General features: G+C 35.3%; 1 pseudogene; it reads right to left on the bottom strand.

Moving 5' to 3' along the window:
• Positions 1-120: 120 nt before the first annotated feature.
• Positions 121-22,830, bottom strand: LOC107540745 (tyrosine-protein kinase Fer-like; annotated as a pseudogene).
• Positions 22,831-23,050: the final 220 nt, after the last annotated feature.

The raw sequence follows: 23,050 nt of genomic DNA, 5'->3' as shown, positions 1-23,050 counted from the left end.
ATTTAGAATTGCATGCTCTATCTTCTCCTTTTCAATATTTTTATCAAGAATGTGGATGAAGGCATAAAAGGCATGCCACATATAGCAGTACTTCTGAAAAAGTGACATGATGCTGTTCTTTTATCCTGGAATCAGTTCCATAATGACGGAGATAAGCTGTCTTGGTGTGCAAACTCCTATAAGTTTCATAATATTGGGATGATCATATCATGCGAGAATTTTGGCTTCTTGTACAAATTTTACTTTTAGTTCCTTAGGAAGATCACCTTTACATGTTTTAATAGCAATGGCAATTTTATCTTTTAATATGCCCTTAAATATGTCACCAAAATTCCCCTCGTCCAGTAATCCTCCCAATGTGACATCTTGATGATTGAGAACCCATTTCTTATCCTTAGGGATACAGTTCAGCAGAACTACACCTGATTTCTTAGTGATTAACTGTTTTGTTGGATAGTGATAATCTATAAATTGAGGGTATGTTTGAAAAACCAATGCCTTCAAATTGATACATATTATCAACATATTGTATGATAAAGTGTCTCCTTTGTCCATCAGACTATACAGAAAGGACATATTCACCTGATTCCGCATAGCTCTCTGACACCAAGAAGTCTCCTTGTTGTTTTAACAGATCTTGTGCTTCTATTCTGGGAATTGCACCATGGTACCACTCCTGTTCCTCCAGGGGCTTCTCACTTATGGAGAAAGTATCACAGAACATTGAGGAGCCTAAAGCAGATTTTGAAGGCCTAATTATTCCAGCAGTTGCCTGACAGACTCAAATTTGAGTAGCCTCTCCTTCCTTTCCATAGACATGTCTGATCATGCATCGTCATAATTTATTACAGGAGGTGGCTCTTTTACATCATTTTCTTGCACTTTTTGCTCTAGTAATTCTTTCTGTGCTGCAAATTTTGCCTCAGTGCACCTCAGCTGTTGCACTCACTGTTTAGCTCTTCAAACGTCTGTTTTTGGCTTATCAGAAGCACATACCAGCCTTGACCAGAGTGGCTCAGTTGGTTGGAGCATCATCTTGTACACCGAAAGGTTGCAGGTTCCATTTCCTGTCAGGGAACATACCTAGGTTGTGGGCCCATATGGAAGGCATCTTTCTCTCTCTCTTGCTCTCCTCTCTCTAAAATCAATAAGCATATCTATCTTTGGGTGAGGATTTAAAAAAAGAAGAAGCACAATATCAAACTTCTTTTCATAGGGCTTAGAAGATTTCTGAATTTTTTTCTCTAGCTCCAGGACAGCCTCCTTCCTCCTTGTTTAAAAAAGTATCTGCTGTGTCTGCATGAGTCTCTCTGCTAAAGTTTTCAACATTACTTGCAAATTATCTGCTGTTAAATTATTCCACATAATCTTATTTGCCTGAAGATTTTCATTTTCTTCTAGTAATGAAGTATCCAACTCAATTTCTTGCTCTTTAGCAGCCGATGTTCTGTGAACATCTATGAAATTATTGTATTCTGAGCTATGGTCTATCTGCTCAACCAATGTTTGAATCTCTATGGACATTCACTATTGTCTCCATAGCAAGACTAGGTATCTGGCTGTATTCATCAATTAAGCCTTTGAGTGCTTATATCATTTCTTCTTGTATCTTTTGTAAGGAGTCCATAAGCAGAGAAAGTGTGTCATAATACTGATTCTGATGAAACTGTGCCCTTTTCAATGCCAAAACATAAATTATGCAACATATGAAGCTTCATTGTGGCTTTGTAGTAACATTTTTTGGCCTTTTCAGTTTCTTTCTCTTTAGCTAAAGCTGTTTTATATTTCCCTTTGGCAGAATTCATTTCTTTTATTAATTGTCGATAGCTGGATTTTAATTTCTCTACTTCTGTGTTTGTAACCTTGATCATCTCTACTTCTATCTGCTGATGAACACCTATGTAACTTTTCTTCACCTGCAGCTTGCCTTTGATTATCACGGGTGAGCCTTTGTAAAGGTTCAGAATTTAGGCCCTCTGCATCTGTCTTCATCATTCTAAGTTGTTCCATCTGCTGAATCATAAATAGCCAAGACTTGGATACATTGCCGATATAATTTATCTGGATAGTACTTCCCTTACCAACTTGATTATAAAGTTTCTGTAAAGTAGATACATACTCTTTACTTTTTACTCAGGGCCATACATTTCTTCAGAATTATATTCCAGTAACCATAGTTCCCAGTCTTGCAATTCTAACACAGCTTCATGTGAACTCTCCAGGGCACTTCCAATCCCATTTTTGTAAGGCACTGTTTTATCCCCACACTGCACAAGTGAACCTTCCAATCAGCACTTATGTTACTACTGTCCATTTCTGGTCATATCTTAGCTGTAGCAGCAGATCCATGGTGAAGGATTACACACTAGGGGCAAGGAAGGCACTTTGTAAGACATTCAGTGAAGCCTCACAGGAATGATCAGAGGCCTAGCCAGAAAACGTGAGCACGTGAGCTAGAACCAGACAGGCAGGAGCCCTTCTGACATGGGAGCCAGCTGACACCCTCAAAAATCTATATTTTTGCAGTAAATATGGCAAAAACTAATAATAGTCAAACATACAGATTTTGTATATGGGTTTCACTATTGTTTCTGATTTCTGTACTTTTGAAATTTTGATAATAAATATAAAAAATATTTTAAGGGAAACCCACCTTGTTCCTCAAGTGTAAAACATCTCCCTCAGCTGGAAATAATATACATTATTTCCCCTTCCTCCTCCTCCCCCCTCCTCTTCTCTCTCTCTCTCTCTCTCTCTTTTTTAAATGGCAGATGGGATGTGGCTCTCATATTACCTCTTAATTTTTGGCTGGTATTGCACTCAATTGGTGTATATATAGTGGTTTCTGCTTACTAGGTTTTAAACTCCATGTTAGTGTAGCACATGCCTCACTCATCTATGCATACAATATACACAACTCAAAAAAAACAAAACATTCAGACACTAAACCCTACAATTTGATCAGTTAAGGCTGCTATAACATATTACCATACACTGAGTAGCTGAAGCAACAGTTTATTTCTCACAGTTCTGGAGACTGGAAGTCTGAGATCAAGGTGTCTGCATTGTTAGGTTCTTGTAAGGTCCTGGTTTATCACAGCTGCTTTCTTGCAGAGAGAGCAAGCTCAGGTCTCTTCATCTTATCAGGGGATTAATTCCATCACAGGGGCTCTGTCCTCTTGACTTCATCTAAACCTAATGACCCCCCCCCAAGATCCCATCTCCAAATGCCATCGCATTGGGGATTGAGGCTTTAATATTTAAATATTTGGAAGATACATCCAGTCTATAGCACCTAGTATCTTGCATAGTTAATTGAATTAAAAGGAGAGATACCTATCTAGCATGTGTTGTTTATGAGTTGAATTAGTTTCATGAAGAATTAAAGAAGAGAAATAAAACATAAATAGACAAAAGCAAAAGCAAAAATAAAACACTATAAGGAAATATTTTTTAACATTAGAAAGTTGTGAAAAATTTGAAAAAGAAAATGAAAATTTTTCAGCCAGGCCAGATGCCTCAGTTGGTTGTGGGCATTGTCCATGTATGGAGGGCAATTAATCAATGTTTCTCTCTCACACTGATCTTTCTCTCTATCTCTCCCTTCCTCTCTCTAAAGATATAAAAAAAGAAAGAAAATTTAAAAATTTCCATAAATTATCAACAGTTTTCTAGTTAAATGAAGACATTTTTATGATAACATCATTCTCTATCAAATCTTTTTTTATATATCCCAAAAATATCTATTAAGATTTGAATCTGAGTGTAAAGTATATGATTATCTAACCACTATGTTGTACACCTGAAACTAATACAAAATAATATCGAATATAATCTGTAATTGAAAAATAAAAAATAAAAAAAAGATTTGATTCTGAATTTTCAGCCAAGGGAAATCAACAATCACTTATTCCTAAATTCCATAACCACACATATCACATTTCAAGCATGTGCATGTCATAGGACTCTGAGTCATGAGAGAATTAAAGGTCATAAGATTTAGTAAATTCAGCAAAAAACAATATTTACTACAGATGTGGAGTTTGGCTAGATGAAGAAATATACATGCATAGAGAACATGAATAAATTACTAAGTATATAAGAATGTATTTGGTCTCATAAAAAAGTTGTCATTAAGAAATGAGTACTTGGAAGTTGCATTAGAACTTTCCACATAGTTTTACAATATGCATGAAAAGTATTCTTAAGTAAGTTCTATAAATGTCTTACTTCACACTAAGTGTTTAGTCATCTGCAACAAACAATTTTGACCCTTTTAATTATTCCCAAGTTAGATAGCTGTGACAGCTATGTGATCAATTCATTCAAGAATTGTAGCCCAGAGTTGGTAAGAGCAAGAAAAACAGAAACCTTAGTGTGTTGCAGAGCAGTATTAATTTTTGGAGTCTTATAAATTATAAATATATTTTATATCCTGATAGATTACTTAGCACATTTAAGGCATGAAGCTACTAAAAATAATCATTTTAGAATAGTATCTTGAGTAATGTCAGTATAAGTAGCCCCTATTTCCACAGCAACTCAGTCTCTAAAGGAGAAATCCTTATTGACTTATTCTTGCTGAAAAACTTATCAGGAAAGTTACCTCTGGGTCATTAGGATGAAGGCTAATGCTAAGACAACAGGAAGAATAACAGAAGGCCTGCCTGGATTCTTAATTGAAAGGCAGGAAATAACAAGGGGACTTTTCCTCTTGATTTTACCCCAGTAATTACATGTTTTCATGTTATTAATTAAAGAAAAGAAGGGCCTCTTAACCTAGAGACCATATATCTGTACTATCAAAGATGAAAATTAGTACTCAAATTACTTTCCCCCCAAATTTCTCCCTATTTATATATTCTTGCCTAAAACATTGACTTTTTTCCATCTAGTTTTACTCTTAATGAAGATTATGTGAAGCATAAAGAAGTTAAATAAAATATTTTTCTGTTGGCTGTTTTGTGAAGGAACAATCATTCCCTTCTCATAGCAACCATATCATGTTTGATCCTAAGCACCTTATCCACACACAAGAAAATTCATTGGTGTTTCATTTCTTCAATGCAAATTACAGTTTCTTAAAATAGCCTATCTGAATCTCTTAAGAGTCCCTGAGGTATTCCTAGCCACCTTTAAAAGTTACAAACTAAAATAAGGATAGACTTTTCGAACTAATCAAAGTAAGCATTTTGCCATGCCTACTGATTGTCAAGAAATCATGGGAGAAGAGCTTTCTGGTTTTCACCATGAGACTGGATGGCTTGGAGATGAAAGATGGAATAGGTGGAGGGAGAATGGGCAGGAGCTGTAAAAAGCAAACTAAAATACAACAGATATAGGACTTTAAAAGAGGACTGGCACCCAGTAAATACAAAATGGAATGAGAAATCTTATTTATAGAGCACAATTGAGATGAGTGCTTCTATAAGCAAGGTAGATATCTTCATAACTGAACACATGTGCTAAGGCCCAGTCCTTCTTCACATTTATGTTGCATATACTGAGAGATGATATGTGGAGTGGGTAATATTGGAGCAGCAAGAGAAGCAGTTTACAAACTGGGCTTCAGAGTTCAAGATTCTGGCTTCTTTACTTTGTGAAACTAGGCAAGTTAGTTAAACTCCTAAGTTTTAATTTTCTCAACACTTAAATAATAATTTCATGGGACAATCCTATTAAGCAAGATATTAATATAAATATATTAAGTATCACATTAAATAATACTTAATGCACATAGAGGTTACTACATGGTCAGCATTATAGTAAGGGCTTTTCATTCACCAACTCTTTATTCCTTTCAGTACAAAGAGGTGAATACCATTATTACCTCCTTTGATAGATGAAAAAACTAATAACTTAGAGATAACATGTGTAAAGTTCTTATCACAGTCTCTGAGGCACAAGTAGAGCTTAGTAAATGGGGGTCATTGTTACTTAAAATATTGCCCATGTATTTTATATTGTGGGGGGAAATAACTTAGCTTCTTAAATAATGAAATAATCTAATTGCTGAAACTATCTAGAAAAAGAATGTAGCCAATAACAAATATATTTGGATAGAAAGGAAATATCTCAACAAATATTTAAGGAAAACCATAATTATATCTACCTGATGACTCTTATTGAACTAAAGTTTATATAAATTTGTTAAGTATTCCTTAAAAAAAGACTCAATTATATATCAAAACAGAGTAATTGTTAAAGGTAAAACTTAATTATTTTAGATTTAGAATGCTTGTCCACTCTAAGGTGTAAGAATGAGAATTTTGCTTTTTAATTCTACTGTCAATAAAATTTAGATCCTAATTATGAACATTATAGGGAGTAAATATCTATTTAGGCAATTCCATTTCACATATAACCATTATGGAGCAAATTATACTTAATGATTTTTGGTCTTCCTTTTAGAAAAAAAACAAAAATGGGAAAAATTCTTAAGATCTATAGATTTTAAGAAGTATTTCTTTCTTCTCCCTCCCATCCTCCACCCCCAGGATGCAGGAGATATAGTTCTGAAAAAGCAATGAGGTTTTTTTTGTTGTTGTTTTTTTAAATATATTTTTTATTGATTTCACTGAGAGGAAAAGAGAGGGAGAGAGAGAAACATCAATGATGAGAGAGTCATTGATCAGCTGCAGCCCACAACTCTGGCATGTGCCCTGACCGGGAATTGAACCCTGATTGGATCCTAGGTCGATGCTCAACCACTGAGCCACGCCCGGCCGGGCAGCAATGAGTTTTTAATAATTCTATTTCCCTTTTAAATACTACATCTTGATAATTGGTGGTCAGAAGATATTCTGTAGTAATAGTCACAGATTTTTTTGACAGCTACATAATGCTCTATAAATCCTGTCTTTTTTCTTATAATTATTTTTCTTTCTGGGTTATATCTCAGGTAAATTGTCAAATAGTTCTTTGACACAAGCTATTTTATTGCAAATTTAAGATGTGAGTCCTGTGAATAATTTTGGATTAATGTTTGCCCTTTGGCTTCATTTTAGAAACACTTGTCCTCTACTTGGTAAAAATACCTACCTCTCTCTGATGATTAGTGACATTGAGCATGTTTTCATATGTCGATTGGCCATCTGTATTCTTTGGAGAAGGGTCTATTCAGGTCCTTAGCCCATTTTTAAAAGTTGGATTGATTGTCTTCCTTTTGTTGAGTTGTATGAGTTCTTTATATATTTTGGAAATTAACCTCTTATCAGATGTATCATCGGCAAATATGTTCTCCCATTCAGTGAGTTCCCTTTTCATTTTGGTGATAGTTTCTTTTGTTGTTCAGAAGCTTTTTAGTTTGATATAGTCCCAATTGCTTATTTTTTCCTTTGCTTCTCTTGCCCTTGGCAAAAATTCTGCTGCAGGAGATGTCTGATATATTTTTTTAAATTTATCTTTATTGTTGAAAGTATTATAGTTGTCACCTTTTTTTCCCCATTGACACCCTCCTCCCCCTCCAGGCCTTCAGGCCTGTGTCTGTGGGTTATGCATATATGTATATCGTCCTTTGGTTAATCTTTCCCTACTCACCCACCCACCCCCACCTTCCCTCTGAATATATATTAGTCTGTTCCATGCTTCTATGTCTCTGGACCTATTATGTCCATCAGTTTATTTTGTTCATTAGATTCCACATATGAGTGAGACCATGTGATACTTGTCTTTCTCTGTCTGGCTTATTTCACTTAGCATATACTCTCTAGGTTCCTCCATACTGTCTCAAAGGGTTAGAGATCCTTCTTTTTTATAGCTGCATAGTATTCCATGGTGTAAATGTACCACATCTTTTTTATCCACTTATCTACTGATGGGCACTTGGGCTATATAATTTCCAAAATATATAAAGTACTCATACAACTTAAGAAAAGGAAGACAAACAATCCAATCTAAAAAAGGGCAAAGGACCTGGACATTTCTCCAAAGTGAACACACAGATGGCCAAGAGACATATGAAAAAATGCTCAAAGTCACTAACCATCAGAGAGATGCAAATTAAAATCACAATGAGGTATCACTTCACACCTGTCAGAATGGCTACCATCAACAAATCAACTAACGACAAGTGCTGGTGAGGGTGTGGAGAAAAAGGAACCCTGGTACACTACTGGTGAGAATGCAGACTGGTGCAGCCACTGTGGAAAACAGTGTGGAGGTTCCTCAAAAAATTGAAAATGGAACTACCGTTTGACCCAGCAATCCCATTTCTGCGAATATACCCTAAGAAACCTGAAACAATGATCAGAAAGAACTTATGCACCCCTATATTCATAGCAGCATTATTTATAATAGCTAAGACCTGGAAACAGCCCAAGCGCCCATCAGTAGATGAGTGGATAAAAAAAGCTGTGGGACATTTACACCATGGAATACTATGCAGCTATAAAGAAGAAGGATCTCTTACCCTTTGGGACAGTATGGATGGACCTGGAGACCATTATGCTAAGTGAAATCAGCCAGAGAAAGACAAGTATCACATGATCTCATTTATATATGGAATCTAATGAACAAAATAAACTGACAAACAACATAGGTCCAGATGCATGGATGCATGGCACAGGCTGACAGATCTCAGAGGGGAGGGGAGAGGGGTGGGGAGATGGGAAGAGATTAACCAAAGAACTTATATGCATATACGCTTTACCCAGGGACACAGACAATAGTGTGGTGAAGACTGGGATGGGTGGAGGGGGGAAAAGAGGAGAAAATAGGGGACATCTATAATACTGTAAACAATTAAAAAAATTAAAAATATATCTGCTAAGTTTTCCTTAGGAATCAACCTGATTAAAAATTTGCAGTTCAAGACAGCCATCTAGAACTTTACCATCACTGGGAAAGGGAAGGAGATCACTCCCATTGTACAATGGAGACAAAAGTGTTTATTTCCTCTCAGGCTGATTAAATTTTAAAGGGAAAGGTTGAAATGAAGACTATGAAAAACATAACTTTTGTCCCATATGTTCTCATTGCCTACCCATGTAAATTTGAAAAGCATTTTGTGAACTGGCAGCTCCTAACACTGCCAATAGCAGGAACTGAAACAATCTAAAATTAGACATTAATGTGGAAAATCTCAGGGGACATTAAGAAATGTTCTTTTGTTTGTTTTCTTTTGTGTCATTAAGTAAATGCTGTAAATCATAGGTCAAATGTTCTGAGATGCTTCCAGATGTCAATTCCCTTTTACACTGAGCACAAATACCAAGAGAAACACTCATAATAGAATGATAAACTAGTTATATTAAAAGAGCAAAAGGCCCAACTACCAATTAAGGTAAAGTTGAGCTCTCAAACTATGTAAGGGGGAGATAGTAACAAACAACAGTTGAGAAACTAATAAAAAATATTTATTTATGATGTGCCATTTTGAGAGAGAACAAGAATGACAGTGAGAGATAGAAGCTAGAGAATGAGAGAGGAGAGAGAGAGAGAGAGGCAGACAGGGAGACAGGGAGATGAGAGAGAGGGGGAGGGAGGGCGAGAAGAGAGAGAGAAAAAACAAGGAGTAAAACTAAGAATCTAACCCTGGCCTGTGTCACTCAGAGGTTGGCCTTCTTCCTGTGCACCAAAAGGTTGCTGGGTCAACTCCGGGTCGGGGGATATGCCTGGTTTTGAGCTGGATCCCGGGTTGGGGTTGTGCAGGAAGCAGCGAATCGATGTTTCTCTCTCACATCAATGTTTCTCTTTCTCTCTCTCCCTTCTTCCCTCTCTAAAAAAAAAATTTTTTAAATCAATAAAATTATTTTTTTGAAAACAAGCTAAGAATCTAAGTCAGTGTTTACCCATGGCATGAACCCCTAGCCTTCAATTATAAACTCAACCCTGACTTGCCAGCAATTCAATGAAATCCTTAAATTTATCAGGGTCTTGGTAAACGCCAGTGAATGGTTCTGTCACAAGAGAGATTATAAATAAACAAATCTGTGTAGAAATGGCTTAGAAAAGTTATCAATTTGACAAGCTTCATTCAGCATTTCAGATAGAGGTAGAGATAGCAAAGACAGAGACAGTAACATTAAACTTTTTTTTTATATTCTCACTCGAGGATACTTCTTCCATTGCTTTTCAGAGAGAGTAGAAGGGAGAGAGACATTGATGTGAGAGAGACACATCGATTGGCTCCCTTGGCAGCGCTGGGGATGGAGCCCACAACCAAGGTACATGCCCTTGGCTGGAATCGAACCCAGGACCCTTCAGTCTGCAGGCCAATGCTTTAATAATTGTGCAAAAATGGCTAGGGTAAACATTTTTAATAATTAAAAAAAAGTATTTAAAAAAAACAATACTTATGTGTGATTGAGGTAAAGGAAGTAGAATAGGTCTGGTGAAGAGATGGTGATAAACACCACACAGAAGCAATAAGCTGTTTCAAAGGGCCTTTTATGCCAAGCCTAGGAGCTCAGACTTGATATTCTAGCCAGAATCTCAATTAATAGGGACTCGGAAATATACATTTTATCCAGCTTTCAGGATGAGTCTTATGCTAAATTTTCTAGTCTAATTGGATAAATAACCTTTTGGTTATTATCAGAGATCATTAGCATGGCTGATACATTATTTTTCCAACATAGCATAATACAGTATTAATTTTTTTTAATGATTAGAATTATATATTATTGAATTTATGCCAGTGGTTATTCTATTTTTTAATTAAAATTTTTAATGTTGACATAATTATGTCAACATTAATTATATCAGTTGTTTTTCAATCAAAACATGAAATTGCCATTTTTATAGGTCAAAAATATTCAAATAGTATTTACATATAATTCAAATTATCTACCAAAATTCACAAATATTTACAAAAAAAATCAAATACTTTAGGACTTTTGATATCTTAAATTTTACTATTAACATAAAAACTTTGTCACAAACATGTCAAAAACTAAGTCTTAATGAATCAATGCATTCAGTGCATATGCACGTGTCCCACATATACTAGTTGAGAGCCTAATATGTCAGGCATTGTTTTAAATCCTAGAGACACTGTAGTGAAGAAAGCAAAAGGTTTCTTCTCATAGAGCTTATATTAATAACTTGAACGAGCTTTTTAAAGCCACCCTAGAACTAGGCTTAAAGTGGGAACAACTGGATTCTAATTTTATCTTGGTCCTGCACTGACTGAATTACTTTGAAAAAATATCCAGGTCTCTAATCCATGACATAAAACATTATTATATTGTTCACAGTATTACAGATGTTCCCCATTATCTCCCTGTGCCCTCTCTACCCGAATAAATCTTTAAAAATTGAAGTTCAAACAAAAAATTATATAATCTCTACATATCTCCTAGCCATAAGTTTTCAAGCTTCTGTTTTCCCCCAAATATCATAAAATTTTATGCTTTTCTTAGATGTTATGTCAATAATTTGTTAATATCTTACTTTATAATACACTTAATTTGCATTTTGTTCAATCTCTTTAAAGTAGGAGTTGTATTTTGTTTATTTCTTCCTTTTTACTTTTGTTTTATTTGCACCTCTGACAGATGTATTTTCCTATCTTTAATTTCTTCTTATTATTCATAGTCATAGAACTACTAAGAGACAGCAGGCAAAACAAAATTTTGCTCAGTTGTCCTGAAGGATAGCAGATTCTGGATGTTTCTTCTTGAAAATATTATAAGAAAAGATAATGGACCACAAGAAAGCAACCTATATTCCCTCTAAGAAATAGGTACTTGACCTGAACAAACTGTGATTTTGGGGGGCTAAATGCTTCCAAAATACAAAGGAAAGAGAAAACAAACCCACAAAACAATGCTGGCTTCAAATATCTATAAAGGCAGCTAGTTTTATATAATTATTTGCTCTTAAATTTGAGATATTTATTTACTTTTTTCCATTTTATTTATTTATTTAAAAAATTTATTGGTTAATAGGATTATATAGGTTCGAGTGTACATTTATTTCTATGGTACTTGATCTGTATATTGCATTGTGTGCCGGCCACATAAAGTCAAATCATCTCCTGTCACCATATATTTGACCCCCTTTACTACCCACCCACCCCTTTCCTCTGATAATCATCATACCGTTGTCCGTGTCTATGAGTTTCAGTTTTATATCCCTCACATGAGTGAAATCATATGATTCTTAGCTTTTTCTGGCTGACTTATTTTGCTTAGCATAATATTCTAAAGGTCGATCCATGTTGTCGCTAATGGTAGTATTTCATCTTTTCTTATGGTTGAATCTAACTTAAATATTAGACTCAAAATTATAAAGATCATAGAAGAAAACATAGGCAGTGAAATCTTGGACATTTCTCATGGCAATATTTCTTCTGATATACACCTCAAGCATGGGAAACGAAAGAAAAAAATAAACAAGACTACATCAAACTAAAAAGGTTTTGCACAGCAAAATAAACCAACAACAAAATGAAAAGACTACCCACTGAATGGGAGAATATATTTGCTGATACATCTGATAAGAGTTTAATATTCAAAATTTCTAAGAAACTTATAAACTCAATGTAAAAAAAAAACAAAAAAACAAACAATCCAGATAAGAAGTGGGCAAAAGACTTGAACAGACAATTCTCCAAAGAGGACCTACAGATGGCCAATAGGCACGTGAAGAGATGTTCAACTTCACTCATCATCAGAGAAGTGCAAATTAAAACCACAATGAGATATCACCTCACACCTGCCAGAATGGCTACCATCAGCAAGTCAACAAACAAGTGCTTGTGAGGGTGTGGAGAAAAGGGACCCTCATGCACTATTGGTTGGAATGCAGACTGGTGCAGCCACTGTGAATAGCAGTATGGAGTTACCTCAAAAAATTAAAAATGCAACTGCCTTATGACCCAGCAATTCAACTTCTGGGAATATATCCAAAGAAACCCAGAACACAAATTAAAAGGTTATATGCACCCCTATGTTCATTGTAGCGTTGTTTACAACAGCTAAGATTGGAAGCAGCCCAAGTGCCCATCGGTATATATGTCTTAAGTGTTCTCTATGCCCTGGGGACTGGAGAGGAGACAAAAATTAAAAACAGAAATAAAACATGTTTCCTGTTCAGAAAGTTCTTTTGGTGAAGTTCCTTACTTTCACAGTTTGTTCTCGAGGAAATTGAGAAGGAATCAGTAACACTATTGGGGTCCAGTGGGGAGGGAGGAAGATGTGGGGAAAGGGAGGTTTGAATAAAGATTAGAGCCTCAGAATCACAAAACTTCAAAACCCCAAACCCTCAAATTTTTCACTCCATACATTTTTCTAGGTAGGGGATTAAACTAAAAGAAATCAAGATAACATTCTGCAAGGAAATGCTTCTCCAGGAGTGTAGAAGAAACTGAATGTGCCTTTGAAATTCCCTTTGGCTGATTGTCAAGATGAATGAGTCAGGAGGTAGAAACTCTTTAAGAAATCAGGCTGCAGACAAATTGCAGATGCAGTCAAGGAAAAAGAATTATTTTAGAGATTCTTATCAGTCCAATGACACCTCAGTATCCTCCTCTGCACTTAGTTGCCTCTAAGAGAGTAAAATGCAAGAAAATTTATTTCACGGAGTATTTTAAAATATATAAATGAATAACCTCGGATTTCTTTGCCCAACTGGCAAAACTACTTATATTACTACAAGTAGCATTGTATACAACATGTGGAATATAAACCAGAAGATGCTAGCATATCAGTTAGGAAAAAAAATTCCCCAAAGAAAAAAAATAAATGCCAATAACCAAATATTTCCAAGAGAACATAATAATAACAAGTTCTTTGGATTTGATTAGAACTAGTCTAAAAAATAAAATCTGAAAAATATAGTGATGTACAAACAATTCACAAACTGTCATTAAAGTCTTTTGCAAGAACATTTTTCATTTTTGCTAATTCATACATCTGAAAGGAAAACACCCTTTCGTGTGTGTTTATTCTGGAATATTATTGAAAAATTTTTAAAAACTAATCACTTCTAGAGAAAATAGTCATATAATTCAAAATACAAATTCCTCACTTTTGTATGAGAATTTAATAGCAATTCACGTCCAAGGGAGCAGTCTGTGCAAAATCTTTGGAGCAGAGAAACAATGTCATGTCTGTGGGGCTAAGACGCTTAGTATGACTAGAGTGGGGGTGTGGTGTAGTGACAAGAATAATGGACAGGGAGTTAAGAAAGAGCTGGATCAAGAAAATCCCTGTGCCCTGTAGCAGGCAAATTGCTGCTTGTTGAACTGAGAGCCAAGCCGAGCAAGCTTTCTACCTGCAGTGTGAGTGAATGAGAAAGGGAGGGTCTGATGAGTGTGTGTGTTTTTCTTCCCCAGAAGTAATACACATTGAACATGTGCAGTTAATTTATTCCTTGTCTGTGATTTTCTTGGGATAATAGTCCCCCCATGCAAAACCATGTGCGTATTGTTCTCACAGAACACTCAGAAGTGTTATAGGTGAAGGAAGATGATGAGAAGTTTAATAATGTTAATAAGGCCATTTATGTTCAGAAGCAAATTAGCTATAAGAAGGCCACTCCTCAAGAAACAGAAATTCGTTGTGCTCATTTGTGCCTTCAGTTTATTTATTCTGTCCAATTTCTCCCATTTGGTGTCACCTTTTCTATACCCTTCTAATGCTACTAAGTCCTCATGGTCTGCTACCCTAACTCCTAGCAAGATCTTGTATAATGAAGTGATCTTTAGCTTAATCAATGCAAAGAAGAAAAAATAGTAAGAACTTAACTTTGGTTTATGGTACTACAGTATCCCTTTGAAAACCTCTCTAAATCTAGTTATAAGTTTATATTTCTGGATAACTTTATTTTTTGTGGAGGAAGCGGTGATCCTTTGCACAATCTAAGAATCTTTTGTCCTCAAAATCATTGCAAATTGCAAGTGTGTCCATATGCAACCTAGGGAAATCACTGAGTGTTAAAATTTCTGTACATGAATCTATACTAATATATTTTAAATGTATTGAAGAACCATTAAAAAAGATGGCACCAGTTAGTATGCTATTACAATAAATCAGAGAAAAAATAAATGAACAAAAGCAGTGGCAATATGAGTAAAAAGGAGTCATAGACTTGGGAAATTTTAGAGTTAAAAATGAAGACTCAACTTCAAATTTCTGATTTGCATGTAAGGACCTGGAAGTCACCATTGCATCCTAACAAGTAAAAAGCTGAACAAACTGAAAACTTCACAATTCTTTTCAGATCCTTAAGAGAAAGTCACAGGGGAAACTGTTTCCCACAAAGTAGAGAGACATAAGGGCAAATACAGAGAATCATAGCTTACCAAAGCAGAAACCTCGGCAGGAACCACAGCCAGGGTAGGAGAACCTAAGCAATAATTGACAAGTTGCTGGAGATTAATGTGAACACATTAAAAACTCCAGGGAGAGCCAGTCATAGGAGGGCCCCCCTACTCTGATGAATTTTACCTCCTGGAGCCTGACCAGGATCTCACAGTGACTATCAGAAAAATTCCCTCATGCTTCCAGTAAGGGGAAGGGGAAAAGAAAAACATGACAGATCACTTTCTTCTTCTTAACAAGATTTGTCCTCAGCTGAAGCCATTTAACCAGAACTTAACCTGTTGGAAATTTATCAGAACCTAACTAAACTAAGGGATGGAAAATGCACAACCCCAGCCACTTCAGACATCCTGTCCCACCTAAAACAAAGTGAGGGACGACTGAGAAGCACTTGTGAAGTTCAGAGTCCAGAGGCACAGGCTCACCTTGTCATAAGACGACAGAATGCTCCTTGCTCACCACCACACATTACCATGACATGACTACAGACCTATTTACAGCAGTTTCTTTTACCCAGTACAATTTCAAGGGATACTAAAAGGCAAAAAAACACTGTTTGAAGAGACAAAGCAAGCATCAGAACCAGACTCAGATATACGGCAGGGATGTTAGAATTATCACACTGGGAATTTAAAACTATGATTAGGATACTAAGGGATCTAGTAAATAAAGTAGAATGCATGCAAGAACAGATGGGCAATGTAACCAGAGAGCCAGGAATTCTAAGAAAGAAACAAAAATAAGTTCTAGTGATAAAAAACACTAATAGAAATGAAAAACTCTTTGATGGACTTATTAGTAGACTGGACACAGCTAAAGAAGAATTTCTGAGCTTAGAGATACCTTATCTATTCTTTTTTAAAATATATTTTTATTGATTTTTAGAGAAAGGGGAAGGGAGAGGGAGATAGAGGTAGAAACATTGATGAAGACAGAGAAACATCACCGATCAGCTGCCTCCTGCACACCCCGTACTGGGGATCAAGCCTGCAATCCAGGCACGTGCCCTGACTGGTGACCCCTTGGTTCCTAGGTAGACACTCAACCACTGAGCCACACCGGCTGGGCCTAAGCCTGAAGATATCTTAGTAGAAATCTCAAGAAACTGAAAAAGAGAGAAAGAAAAGAGCAGAATAGAATATGCAAGAAATGTGAGACAACTACAAAAGGTATAACATACTGTTGTTTGTATCTATGTTTTTTTCCTCCTTCTTAATTCTTTCACCATTTTCATCCAACCCCCCCAAACCCTCTCTCCTCTGACAGCTGTCAGTCTGCTCTATGTATCTATAAGTCTGTATCTTTTTCTTTTTTTTAAATTTTATTATTGTTTAAAATATTACAGATGTCCCTTTTTCTCCCTTGACCCATTCCACCCTGTTCCTTCCCCCTCCCCAGTCCCTCTCCCCACTATTGTCCATGTCCTTGGGTTGTGCATATTTGCATATAAATTCTTTGGTTACTCTCTCCCCCTCCACCCACCCGCCCTCCTCCATCCTTCTGACATTCATCAGTCTCATCTATGCTTCCATGTCATTGAATCTATTCTGTTCATCAGTTTATTAAGTTCTTTAGTGTTTCTATTTTTTTTTTTTGTTAGTTAGTTTATTTTATTCATCACATTCCACATATAACTGAAATCATATGGTATTTGTCTTTTTCTGACTGGCTTATTTAACTTAGTATAATATTCTCCAGGTCCATCTATGCTGTCACAAAAGGTAAGATTTTCTTCTATTTTATAGCCTAGTATTATTCCTAGTAGGCTATTTCCAGACCTTGACAAAGGGGCAACAAATGGTGGCAGAAGAAGACTTGACTTTGGGTGGTGAGTGCAAGATGCGGTATGCAGATGATGTGAAACCTGTATAGTTTTATTAACTTATGTCACCCCAATATATTCAATAAAAAATAATTCATATAAGTAGAAATTCTAAATATAAATTCCCATATTATGAGTATAAGCATATTTTTTACCTGGAAATATATACATGAGAATTAACAGTAATTTTTTTGAAGGGAAAGGAACTGGTGTGGGGGGAAAATAATATTTTACTTTTTTTTATTTCTAGTATAATTTCAATTTGTTTTACATATAAATGTATTACTTTGTTTTAAAAAAGTAAATGAAATATTGTAGTACAAAATTATTTTAAAACACATATATATGTAAAGGAATATATAAGATTAACAAAAAACTTTTAAACATGGTATAACACATATGTATTAGGAATATCTGGAGAAGAAACAAAGGAACAGGAGAAATATTTAAAATAATAATGCCTGAGAATTTCCTAAATAAGTGTCTGACACCAAACCACAGATCAGGAAAGCTCAGAGAACATCAGGCAGGATAAATGCAAACAAACAAACGAACAAAAAAAAACACAACAAAAGAAAATGACATTGGGACATATTCTATTCAAATTACAGAAAATCAAAGACAAAAAATCAGTCCTAAAAAAAAAAAAAAAAGCAGAGGTGAAAAAAACACTGTACCTAAGAGTAAGGATAAAAATTTCATCTATCTCCTCCTTGGAAGTCATGCAAGCAAAAAGAGAATGGAGTGAAATATTTTTAGTGTTGAGAGAAAAAAACCCACCAACCTAGAATTTTGTACTCTAAGAGATTATCCTTCAAAATCAATGGAGAAATAATAATGAAGAGGGACACTGCATAATGCTAAAGGGGTCAATTCTCCAAGGAGATGTAACAATCCTTAAGGTGTATGTGCTTAGCAAAAATACAAGGCAAAAATTGATAGAATTGTAAGGACAAATAGATGAATTCACTATCATAGTCAGATACTTTAATACCTCTCTATCAGAAATGGACAGATCCAGCAGGCAGAAAACTAATAAGGACATAGTTGAACTAACAACACAATCGATCAACTTCATATAACAGACATCTACAGACTACTTCATCCAACAACAGCAGAATACACAATCTCCTCATGCTTGCATGGAATATTCACCAAAATACACCACATTCTGGGCTGTCAAACATACCTTAACAAATTTAAAATTGTACAAATCACATAATTTCTGTTCTCAGATCTCAATGGCTATAACTAGAAATTAATAATAAAAATAGCTAGAAATTTTCCCCAATACTTGGAGATTAAACAACATACTTTTAAATAATATATGTATCAAAGAAGGTATCTCAAGAAAAATTTAAAAATATTTAAACTAAATAAAAATTGAAACACAAGTAATCAAAATTTCTGGTATGCAGTGAAATAAGCGCTTAAAGGATAATTTATAGCATTGAAAAGTAGGTTTACAGTTGTGAGTACTCGAAACACAGAGTTTATTTTTGTATTATTCTTGTAATATTTATTTGCATTACAACTGTAAACCTACTTTTGCTCATCCTTGTAACATAAAAGAAATATCTAAAATCAATCATCTAAGTTTTCATCTTAGAAAACTAGAAAAAGAAGAGCAAAATAATTACAAAGTAAGCAGTAGAAAATAAATAATAAAAATTAAGCAGAAATCAATAAAATTGAAACCAAGATATCAATAGAGAAAATCAATGAAACCAATAGCTTGTTTTTTTTAATAGATCAATAAAATCAACAAGCCTGTTGAATAGCTTAATTAAACAAAAAAAGAGTGTGAACACAAATTACTAATGTTAGAAATGAGAGGAAATCATCCCAGAACCCATGACATTAAAATAAATAGTAGTTCTATGCCCACAAACTTGATAACTTAGATGAATTTGATAACCCATACCATAAGACACAAGAGAAGATTTACAGATCACAAATAAGCAAATGAAAAGATGCTCTACATCATATGTTATCAGGGAAATTAAAATTGAAACAAAGATATATCCCTACATACCTATGAGAATAGGCAAAATTCAAAACACTTGCAACACCAAATGCTGGTGAGGATGTGGAACATCAAGAAGTCTCATCTATTGCTGGTGGGGATGCAAAATGGTACAGCCACTTTGAAAGACATTTAGCATTTTCATACAAAACTAAACATATTCTTATGCTATAACTCAGCAATTGCACACTCTGGTCTTAACCAAATGAATTCAAAACTTATATCTACATTAAAACCTGCACATAGATGTTTACAGCAGCTTTATTTGTAATTAGCAAAATTAGGGAGCAACCAAAATATCTTCCAGTGTGTGATTGAAACATATACTATGGTAAACCTAGAAATGGAATATTTGTTATTCAGTGATTAAAAAGAGAAGCCCACAAGTCATAAGAAGACATAGAGGACATTTAAATACATTTTGCTAAGTGAAAGAAGCCAATCTGAAAAAGCTACCTGTGTTTTTCCAAATCCATAGAATATACAATACCAGGAGGGAATCATAATGTAAACCGAATTTTGGGTGATGATGGCATGTCGATATAGGTTCATCAATTGTCACAAACATACTGTTCTGGTGGGGAGGCTATGCATGTGTAGGGAAGACAGTATGTGAGAAATCTCTGCAGCTTCTTCTCAATTTTGCACTAAACCTAAAACTGATCTAAAAACCAAAGTCTACTTTAAAAATGAATAGACTGTTTCCACAGATGTGGAAATGAGGCGAGAGTGAGTGACAGGAATTCCTCGGGTGATCGAGTCAAAATGGTGCTGCTCAGCACAAAAACTGCAGTGAGAGTTACAGGTTTGCTGGAGGTTGTGGTGGGGGTGCTGGTGTTGCTGGTAGTGGTAGTCTGTTTTGGCTTGGGGCATGTTACTTGGTGTGGTTCCCTGAGAAGCCAACTCTGCAACAGACTATTGGAAAAGAAGCTTATCAAGGAGTGTTCCTAGAATCAATATCTGTGGGAAAAGTGGAGGTAGGAGAATTAGGCAGAGGGAGAAGCTGGACTCCATTGCAGTAATATGATCTCAGCCAACCCCACAGGGAACTCCTAAAATGGGATGGCCTTTCAGATTTGTCCTGACTTGAGGCACCAGTCATTAAATGCAGACTAGCCCCCCTTTTGAGATGTGTGACTTTGGGTGAAGTAGACATGTGTGGCTGAGAAAAATTTCTGAAGAGAACTGACAGCTGATAGCAATCAGGCAGGACATTCTAGTAAGTAGGGAGTAAGTCCTTCAGTCCTGAAGAAGGGTGTGGGTGGCTAGGCACAGCATCAACAATAGGATATCTTTGGAAATCCTAGTAAACGAGTCCATTAGTCCACCCACAGGATAAAGAATTGTGCTAGAGATATGACTGCTTACCTAAGTGAGTGCTATCAGAACATTTCTTTTTGGAACAGGAGCAGGAAGAATATCTTTTTTTTTTTAACTTCCATAAACAAGGCACTGTTCTTAATTCTCTCATATGTTCATTAATTTGTGACAATAGGTAGATTTTAATATCTTCATTTTTAGAGAACAACACTTAAGCTAAATGAGATCGGCTTGACTTTCCTTTCTTCTATATTTTTTTGCTAAAAAGCTTTGATAGATTGGTCTTTAAAGGGTAGAATATGTTTGAATTATGAGGCTCTATCTAGTGGGAGGGTTTGGGGAAAGTGTGCCATTTGAAAAATGGGAAGTTCTGGGAGGCCTCTGAGCTTTAAGGAAGAATACATCAAGTTAAGAGAAGAGGTAAACTCTCAAAAGGGGGTAGGATGTTGAAAATAATGATTTCACTCACTTTTTAATGCAACTCCCTTTAAAGGGATTGGTCTCAGGCCAAATAAAATTAAGCCAGTAATTATTCCATAATGTCAGCTGTCCATTCTAGACAAACTCCATGGTAAATAACAAAGCCTTTCCTACATTCTGCCAATGGTCTGTTACTGCTCGTAATGAGAAATGTTTGGGTTTGCATTATTTTTTAAAGCTAAAAGAGAGGCGGGATGACTTGAATCTTACTTATTTTGCATCTGACTCACATTAAGTCGACACGTAACACTATATAAATCCAAAATCCTGACTGCTAAACTGTGCTTACCTAAAAGAAATATTCTAATTAACATAGCACATATTTTCAAGTTTAAAATGAACACAACTCTGGTTTCCTGGACATATATAGGATTCATAAAAACAATTCACATTGAAATAACTTCAGGATACAGAGAGATAAAGCTAAGAGTTTGTTTTGAGGAACATTGAAAAATCCTGGGAGATTTTGCCTTGAAGAGCATAGAACTGATGGAAGTGTGATGAGGGTATTTTGGAGACATATGGGAAAGAGATAAGCATTTCAAGACTCAAAAGTTAATGGAGCTTAGGAAAATATATTTAGCCATATTCTGGAGACTGAATGAGAGAGGTTAGAACATCAGGCAAGGAAAATTATTACCACAACAAAGATTTCATCATGATCTGAATCCAGGAACAGAGTGCTTTATATTCATAAACTTAACAATTTTGTGTTATTCCAGGCCTATATTTCTTCCCCAAAATTCTAAAATTTCTTGCATTTTCAAAATAAAATAATGGTCTCTCTCTTGAGTACTAATCATGAGTTTTCAAATGCCTATTATATGTTTCCTCAAGAAGATCTTGCTGTTAGATCAAATTAAAGAAAATTTAGTCTTATTATTTCTATTTCACAATGTTAGTCTTATTATTTCTATTTCAAGTGTATTTTTCTTCTTCTTCCCAAGTCCTGTTCATTTATAAAATCATTGACACAATTCAAAATTAAAAAAAAAAAAAATGATTTACTATTTCATCACATTGTAATCACATAGTAAATTTACTGGTAACACTTTTATTTTACAGATGAGCTAACTGAGGTTCAGAAAGATTGGGTATATGATTAAATTTACAAAAAATGTGCAGGCAGTATTTGAGCCCAAAACTCTCTGTCTCCAAAAATGTGCTTCTTTCATTGCACCAAATATTCATTGCACATTCCTCTTATCATCAAGAATCTATTATCTGCCCTGGCTGGTGTGGCTCAGTTGTTTGGGAGTCCTTCTGTGCACTGAAGGGTTGCTGGTTCGATTCCAGGTCAGGGTACATGCCCCTGTTGCAGGCTCAATCCTTAGTAGTTTGTGTAAGAGACAACCAGTTGATGTTGCACTCTCACATCAATGTTTCTCTCTCTCTCCTTCTCCTTTTCTCTCTCTCTCTCTAAAAATAAGAATGAATCTACTACATTTTCCTAGGTATTATTTCCTGCATTTATACATTATTTTAAAGTTGCTTCCCCACATTTTGTGACCTAATACTCACCCTTATTTTCTGATGTTTCAACTACTGTGCTAGACTCCTGATTTGGTTCTCTATTTTTGTTTCCCTTTCTTCCAAGCAAGCCAGCAAGTCACTGGTGGTTTTTCTATTCTTAAAACACTGCTTCTACTTGTTATTGCCTTACTCAAAAATATTTATTGGCTCCTTCCAACGTTTACAATAAACTCCTTGCCTTGGAATACAATGCCCTTCACAATCTGTTTCAATCTGTTTTTTTTAAGTGTGTCTCTCACTGATCCCAAATACACACAGTCTTCAAGTCAAACTGATCTATTCATGGTAAGTCACACCCTGTTTCTTGGACTCACTGGTATCTGTGGAAATTCCTGTCTCTGGTTCTCAGACACACAGTTTCCTTCATCTGGAAAAATCATAACTGCTACTCTATAGTGAATTCCTGTGATCCTCTTAGCACCATACTAGTTTTACAGACACGATTTCTAATCTTCAAAACAACTTTCTAAGTATCTCATTTTACAAGAGAAAAAATAAGTCTTTAAATATTAAGAAATTTTTACAAGATGATACAACTACCAAGGTGCTGCCTAGTGTGTCTGCCTACCAATTCCATGACTTTTTAGTACTCAATACTGT

Source organism: Miniopterus natalensis, chromosome 10 (assembly GCF_054644295.1).
Source record: "Miniopterus natalensis isolate mMinNat1 chromosome 10, mMinNat1.hap1, whole genome shotgun sequence".
Classification (NCBI taxonomy): Eukaryota; Metazoa; Chordata; class Mammalia; order Chiroptera; family Miniopteridae; genus Miniopterus; species Miniopterus natalensis.
This window is presented reverse-complemented; position numbering and strand designations above follow the sequence as displayed.